Here is an 8,575-nt window from a genome sequence, read left to right on the forward strand (position 1 = left end):
GACATATTCCTGTATTATATACCAGGAATCCTGGTGAATTATTTTTTTAATTCTGATGGGGATTTGTATTCAGAGAGGAAATATTCTGACCACCAGGCATATGATTTCTGACTGATAAATCCCCCCAAAAATAAAAAAAAGGCTGTTCTACTCTGTTCCACTCTGAATGTGGAAGAGTGATCCAAGTGATTTGGATAACTGAATTTAGAGAAGGGAAACATCTAGAAAAATGGAACTCTGGCTTATGTACAGATGGAAATGGAAGGAATATGGAAGTGGCAGCAAGAGTGGGACCAAACAATGGAGCTTGTGGTGAGTAAGAAGCTCCTGGAGCACTGCAGTGTAGAAAGGATTAATGTAATCTTTAGATGCATAGGCAGGTAAATAATGTAGCATTTGGGAAGCTTTTTGACTTGCATTTGGCTTTTAGCAGAGCATATGGCATTTTATCTCTGGTTTTGATATCCACATTCAAGGAAGGCCATTAGTTAAAGAAAACCATAAGAATTATTAAAGAATTGGAAAACATGCTTTATAATAGCAAGTTTAAGATGAGTCTGCCTATTAAGTTGATCTCCCTCACTGAAAGAAAAAGAAAATTTAAAAAGACAGATAGAAAGCGAAGATTCTGGAAGGTATATGAGGAACAGAAATTTAACAATGGTCTCTTTGGGCTTGCAGGCCAAACTGGAATAAGAGGCATCAGTGGAAAGATGCAAGTAGTCTAATTCAGAGTAGGAATAAATATTATACCTACAGAAGAATTAAAACCACTTGAAGCAACCTGCACTTTGATTGCTAGTGCAAGACAAGATTTTATAGTCAGTATACCACCAGAATGTATTCAACAGCACTACTATTTTCTACAGGGCCCCAGAGTTTTGAAGAGTGCTGGGGTATGCCCAGAATACTCTTTGAAACTCACTCCACTGCCCCTTGGTGGATGCAGTTGCTTATGGTCCTTCGGAGTAGCTCCAGCTTGGCAATCTTCCCTTATTCCGCCTTCATTTGTATCAGTGAAGCTGACAGCTTCTCAGAGGTGGCCACTCTGAGATGACAGCTTGATAAAATTATTAAGAAAGACCTGCCTCCTGTTTTAAAATTGACATCTGCTCCATCTCTGCTTATTTGGATTTCATTTAATGGCTTTGTAATTTCTCAGACTTTCTGAAAAGTAAAAAAAAAAAAGGTTAATTTGGAAAAGGAAGTAAACCCAGAGAAATTTTCCATGTAATTCAGAACATTTCCTAAAATTTAAAACCTGCTTTGAATGAAACAAGGACTTTCTACTGGCTTCTCAACAGTTATTTGGCACAGAGATATGGCTCAGGAGACAGTTCACGTATGTGTTACAACTGAGGGAATGAGCTTTTGGGAGTCTCAAAAGACAGAGTCAGGCTGATTAAATAAACGGAAAACAAATTCAGAAACAAGCAAATAGAAATTGAAGAAATGCATAATGAAAAAGTTTTACTTCATGATTTCCTATGTAAAAAAAAATAAATAAAAAAAATCTTTATTCTGCAGTCTAAGCTGTATGGGCATGACTTCACCCAGTATTTAAATGGCTATAGATTATGGCCCACATTTTACTAATTTTGCACAATTAAATGACAAGATCTAGTAAACTGTGATAAAATTGTGGATGAAAGCAGTGGCAGTGTCACAGGAACCAGGTGAATAATATGGGTTCTGAAAAGTTTCAGGACTTTCATTGAAAGATGTAAGAACTTAGAGCATTCACCAATTTTTTGTAAGTTCTCAACATTAAGGAAATCACTACTGTGCTTTACACAGCAAGAAATACTAAGGCTTTGAGGTTTTTCTTTTGAGTAGTGAAATAAAACACTATCTTAAACTTTTCAAAGTTTTAATAGACAAGTGTGGTATGAGAAAATGTGTTACAGTTCACTACAAAATACTATTATCCCATCTTCAAGGAAGGATAGTAACAAAGCATGCAGAAAAGACCTTTATTATAGATGCTTGGTGGTATTTCTTACAGCTAATACATTTGAACTGAGGATATTCAATATTTTGACCGTGAGGATGCTTCCTTAGGAAACATCTGGCGCTAACTGTGACTTGAAGCAGCTCTCTAGAACAGATTGATCACTCGTGTACAATGGAGTCTTTGTTCTCAGTGAGTAAATTTAGGCAGATGAAACAGAGTACACACAGAGTGAGGTCAGGAAGCAGTGTGTCTCAGAAAAACGTCCGCTTGATGAACAGAAAATTGCACGATATGAATCAAAGACAAATGAAAACAAGTAGAGGAGAAGCAACCTCCAGCGTTGTACTAACATTTGTGTGAACAAAATGATTCCCATGTTGTTCTTGCGGATCCCTGTCTGCTTGGCAGGGGATGATGCAAAGTTCTGTCACAGGTTCTCTCCCCGACACAAAATCTAGTCCCATCTGCAATCACAAATTCAATTACCACCTCTTTCTGGAAAACTTTTGGGCATATCTCTGTGCTGCAGCCTTGTCATTGTCAATTGATGTATTTCTTCACCGTTTCCATTCATAGTTTGTCTGTGAGTCCGAGATCTGCGTGACTAAATAGGGCTCTCCATCTTAGCTTAGACATACCTAATACACTTCTAGGGCCCTTGTCATCTCAGTTATGGTCACAGTTTCATCCCCTCAGGTTTTGGCTATGGAACTGTGCAGCACTCTTACTCATTTGAACTGTTGCAGCACTAGGCAGCTCTTAAGCTTTATGTTAACTTGGGCACGCTATCAGTCTGGGCCGACTTAAATCTTATGGGGAGATGGAAGGAGCTATTTTAACTTAGGGGCCTTAGTAGGAGGGAACATTTTAGCTTGTCACTCCCCTTTGCACTTGGCTACTCTCTTTCCTGACAGCCTAAACCAGAATTTGTGGCAAGCCTGTTCCATTTGCTTTTTATAAAAATATATGTAATTTTTGAAGAGTTTTGAAAGATGTTGCAGGTTAAAAAATTGTTGATTGAATTGCTGTAAAGGAGTATCAAAAGACAAATAGAATGTTCTCAGGTAATGGTAAGTGAAAAATCTAGATCTAAGCTTACACATATGACAGACTTTTATTGTATTAATGTACTGAGCAAACATCAAAGAAAAGAGCTTCTACAAGAGAGGAGAGGCCTCTGTATTTAAGTGCATGAGCTAGTCTGAGCTTGTGTTTAGTAAACCTAAGTTTTCCACTTTCAAAAGTTCAATTGCTGTTGCTCTATGTTTTCTTTTTGAAAAATGCAATATTGAATATTATTCAGTCAGTTTCCTTTATCATTTGGATCTCAAAATCCTTTCAGGGTTTACTCTGTACTCTGTTCTCCTTGGTCTTTTCTCTCCTGACATGTAATCCACTGGCTCATCTGTGGCCTGCTTTTTTTCTGATATTTTTGGCAAAAAAAAGACAGGTGTCTTTTTTATTCTTTTGTGGGAGAGGTTTTTGTGCCTCACACTCCATACTAAACTGCCTTTCTTTGGTTTAAGGAGCAAAGAACAACTTCATAGGAAATTATTACTTTTTTCCTTAAAATATTTGTTCTGTTCATTCACTTCTTACTAAAAGGGATTTGGGGAAAATTTTTGATACTCCTGTTTTCATCACCAGTGACCATATAATCAAATTGTCTCATTCCAAGACTAAATGTTTCAGAAAAAAATAGTGCAGTGACAAATGAAAATCTTAATATCTAACTGTTTAATTGTCCATTCAACAGCTTAGCGTCAACCTGAGAATTTATATTCAGAAATTGTATTATCTAATAATTCTGTTGCTAGTTAGTAAGAATAATAATGCAGAATCTGTTTGCATCTTCCAAGAATATGGACATGAAATTTATGGCGCGTTTTGACCAAAGATCTGACAGAGATAGATTACATTATAAATTCTTCTGTTTGGCATCTCCTGAGGGTTTTTTTGAACATACTTACGTGTAAAAAAAAATCTTGCTCTGATCTTTGCTCTACCTGTGTAGGTTTCTGTCCCATGATACACATTCAGTGACATTTAAGGTGGGATTCAGTAACGTTATATTGTACATGTCTAGTACTGAGACTATTTTCTAGATTTCCAAGATGAAATAGAAGACGCTGTCTTAATTCAAGTAACCATTTGAAATATCTACTTTAAGAAAAGATGTTATGTCTAGAAGTCCCTCTCTTTTGGGATGCTCACTTTTGAGCAGACTAACATTTATTAATCTTAGTCTGACATCTTCAGCAGCAGATAAGATATTTTGTGAGATAAGTATATACCTTACCTTTTTGGGGATTTTTTTTTAATTACATTCAGCATGTAAGGAGGAACAATTTCTTTGCTATGTGCTGTGGTGGGTCCCCTCAGCTGGACAGGAGACAGAAAATATAACGAAAGGCTCATGGTTTGAGATAAGGACAGGGAGAGATCATTCATCAACTACTGTCACGGGCAAAACACACCTGACGTGGTAAAATTAATTAATTTAATGTATTTGCAATCAAATCAGAGTAGGGTAATAAGAAATAAAACTAAATCTTACAAATCTCTTTACCCTACTCCTCCCTTATTCCTGAGCTCAACTTCATTCCCAATTTTCTCTATCTCCTCCCTACAGGTAGCACGGGGGACAGGGAATGGGGATTGTGGTCAATTCTTTTTTCCATATGTACAAAAGAAAAACCTTCAGCAACCTGGTTTTAATGTAGATACTTTAACAACCTTGCAAAACTTTACAAGGAACATCACCATTTTCTAGTGACTGCCATTGTCTTTCATGCCATGAAATTCACACTGATCACTCAAGACCAGTCATATAATATGTCAGGAATTTCATGAACTATTGAGTGCTTGGGTGATACAGCACCATGAAGAGCCTGTCAGGGCTGAGGGGGCTACTGGTAAACATTCACCACTGTCTGGGTAGGGACCTCCACTATGTTTCTTGCAACAGGTCTCTTTTCAACCATTGTTCACAAAAATGCTGCAGATAGTGTTCTGTTCCCACACTGAAACTTCATAAATATTTAAAAGAAAATTTGAATGTCATTGTGTGAGGCTATTCTTTGTTGGTGACAAGAAACTTTCAACTGATATTTAATCAATTTTCGGACTCCTAAGTTCTAGGTACTCTGTGAAACTCATTTTGCAGCAATCGTTCCAAGTATTGCATTGCTAAAAACATTATGTTGCAGTTTTCTGTACTGTCATCCTATATTTTTAACTTTTGAATTTTATTTTTTAATTTTTATGAATATTATCAGATTACCTAAGAAATAATGCACATCCTAATACTAATCATAGAATTATATGGTCTAATTTTGAAGCCATAAAATGTACTATTTCAGTGATTCCATTAAGCACAACTACCATTAAGGAATGAAGATTCATTATGTCAAGATTTGCTTGCATGAACATAAATGCTAGTGATAATAAAAAAGCATCTCCTGTAAGTCACTCTGTTCACCAGCCATATTCCCTTCTTGATACAACAAAATGGAGTAGATGAGAGCACTTGCTCTTTAAAAATGCTGAGCAAGATGAAGCTACCATTACAGTGTTCAATAAGATGGGAAATATGTTCAGTATTTTGTTACTGTTATCACCTTTTCTGATCCATTATATTACATATCTTGATTAGATCATGTTGGCATTTTTAGGTCTCACAGTCTTATCGTTAGAGGTATGGAAATAGTGGTATGGATTGAGGATCTTGCATTTTAGAAGGCACTTTATCGCTATCAAAACAAACCAGGAAACAGTTCATATAGTAAATTGCAAGTGTAGCAGAAGAAGGAAAGCCTAAAACCTAAGGATGGTTACCAATCCTACAGATCCACTAATAATTTGCTGCTAATAATTAGCAAATTATTAGCAAATTGCACTAATAATTAGCTGTTACTATCAAGATACTTTTCTAATTATGCATTTAACTTTTTGGATTTCCTCCATTCTCAGGATGGTGGTTGACTTCTACATGATATAAGGAAGGCAGCTGTGAGTCTCTGGCTATGTTGTGTCTTCCCAACTCATTATATTTCTCAGACTAAGAAAACTTACCATGGTACTCAAAGACCTCAGATTAGATCATGACTAAATTCAGATTTCTTCCTAGAGTAGGTAGCATGCAATTTAGTAACCTTTCAGGATGTCAGACCCACTGCTTCTACCTTGACTGTATATTGTGTATTAAAGAACTGGAAAATACCCAGCTACATCTCTTTAACACATTTTTATCTATCTCTTATGTTCCTGCTGTGCAACTTAACTCATGGAGTTTACATTTGCATATGTAGTTCTCAGCTTCACAGTTTATCAGGTGCCTAATACTACTGAAATGGTAGGCTTCACAGTGATTAACAGCATTAATTACTACAACTCCTATGAAACCACCTTTGGACAAGACGTAAGACTTGCAAAATGAGGTTAGGTGTTCTAAGGGCACAGTCAGCAAAACATGATTTTTAGATTTCACATGCATGATATTCAAAGCTAAAGCAAAGGAAATTGTGCACTAAAAATAGCTCTGTGGCTAATATTGCAGCTGTATTAGTGCTGTGCTGTCTGACCAAACCTGATCTACTATTTCCAGAAATTCCCTATTACATGGGTTTTGTAGGCAGGAATAGGAAAGAAAAAAATATATTCACTGAAGTGGGAATTAATATAGGGTACCTTTTTTTGTTGGTTTTATTAGATGTTATATGTATTATTGAAAAAACTGTAGGGGTCACCTGAAATGGAATTTTCTATTTCTTAATATCCTGCTGCAGAGTCTCTGGGCTCTGGTAGTAAAAGGTTTGTCACAGAAGGGACACGTTCATTGGAATTTCATATTTTATTGACCTGAAGGAGCTGAAGGCTTTTCCCTTTAAGCAAGATCCCTTCATCCCTTCCTTGTTACAGGTACCAGTACTGTTTAACATCTTCATTAACGAAAGTGACAGTGGGATCAAGTGCACCCTCAGCAAGTTTGCAGGTGACACCAAGTGAGCAGTGCAGTTGATTCACCTGAGGGAAGGGATGCCATCCAAAGGGGCCTTGACAGGCTCAAGTAGTGGGCCCATGGGTACCTCATGTGGTTCAACAAGGCCAAGTGCAAGGTCCTACACCTGCATCAAGGCAATCCCTAATTTTAATATAGACTAGCAAATGAAGGGATTGAGAGCAGCCCTGTAGATAATGGCTTGGGGTATCGGTGAATGAAAAAACCAATACAACCCAACAATGTGTCCTTGCAGCCCAGAAAGCCAACTGTATTCTGGGCTGCATCAAAAGCAATGTGACCACCAGGTCAAGGGAGGTGATTGTCACCCTCTACTTCCTCTGGTGAGAAACCATCTGGAGTGCTGCATCCAGCTCTGGGCTCTGCAGCATAAGAAAGATATGGAACTGTTAGAGGGGTTCCAAAGAAGGGCCACAGAAATGGTCAGAGGGCTGGAGTATGACTCCTGTGAAGAAAGACTGAAGAGGCTGTTGCTGTTCGGCCTGGAGAAGAGAAGGCTCCATGGACAAAGAAAGTGTCTTTACCAGAGCCTGTAGCAACATGAAAAGGAGCAGTGTTTTGAATCTGAACAAGGGCGGATTTAGACTGCACCTAAGGAAGAAATTTTTACAATGAGGTTCATGAGCACATTGCCCAGAGAAGTTGCGAATGCCCCACCACTGAAAGAGTTCAAGACCATGTTGGAGCAACCTGGGGCTTTGAGCAACCTGGTCTAGTGGAAGGTGTCCCTGCCCATGTCAGGGAGGTTGCAACTAGATGATCTTTAAGATCTCTTCCAACTCAAACCTTTACATGATTCTATGCTAAGCCAGGAGACCACTAGCTCCCACTCCGATTTTCTGTATAGTCTAAGGACAAATCCTGCAGGAACACAAGAACAGGTGAGAGAAAACAGTAGGAATGTCCTTTTCTGTGAATGGCAATGCAAAATCCTTTTTACTCTTATAATTCTTGTTTCCTTCACGTTCTCAGCACTGAGTGTTCCTGTCTGTGGGGATGAGGTTGGGTCTCTGAAGAAAAGCTTTTGGACTTTCAAGGAGAGGAAACTTGTAGATAGACATGTTTGGAGAGTAGAAAATAGGAACAATGAATATCTTCCACCTTTCTTGAATCCATAGTCAAGTTCTCTTTAATTGTTTCCTTTCTGCATATCCTTAGTGGAACGTTGACATGTTGTTCCTTCTGCAGAAGAACAGAGCAGAGCTCTTCAAAAGCTTGAACAGCTCAACCTTCTTCACCAGATTTTTCAGCTTACTTTATCTTCTTGCAAATTCAAGAAACCCACAGACCTGTCTGTCTCCAACTTCCTCATGCTTCACTGCTAATGTCTTTTCTCATCCCAGCAGTTTAGTCAATAATAGCAGAGACATAAGGAGCAGAGGAAGTAAGAATAAACCAAAACTCATGGCACAAGAACAGGAACTAGTGTCACACAGAAGAAAGCTGCTTGTCAAACTGGACTGACAAGGGTTTGAGTAGAGGAGCATTACTGAATTGCCTGGGTAATGGGGAGGGGCAAAATAATTACTTGGTATTTCTTTGTTGGATTTTTAGACACATTCACAAATACATAGGCATAGCTAGCAAAGACTTTTGAGGAG

This window comes from Pipra filicauda, unplaced genomic scaffold (assembly GCF_003945595.2).
Source record: "Pipra filicauda isolate LSUMZ 115617 unplaced genomic scaffold, ASM394559v2 scaffold683_size158064_pilon, whole genome shotgun sequence".
In the NCBI taxonomy this organism is placed as follows: domain Eukaryota; kingdom Metazoa; phylum Chordata; class Aves; order Passeriformes; family Pipridae; genus Pipra; species Pipra filicauda.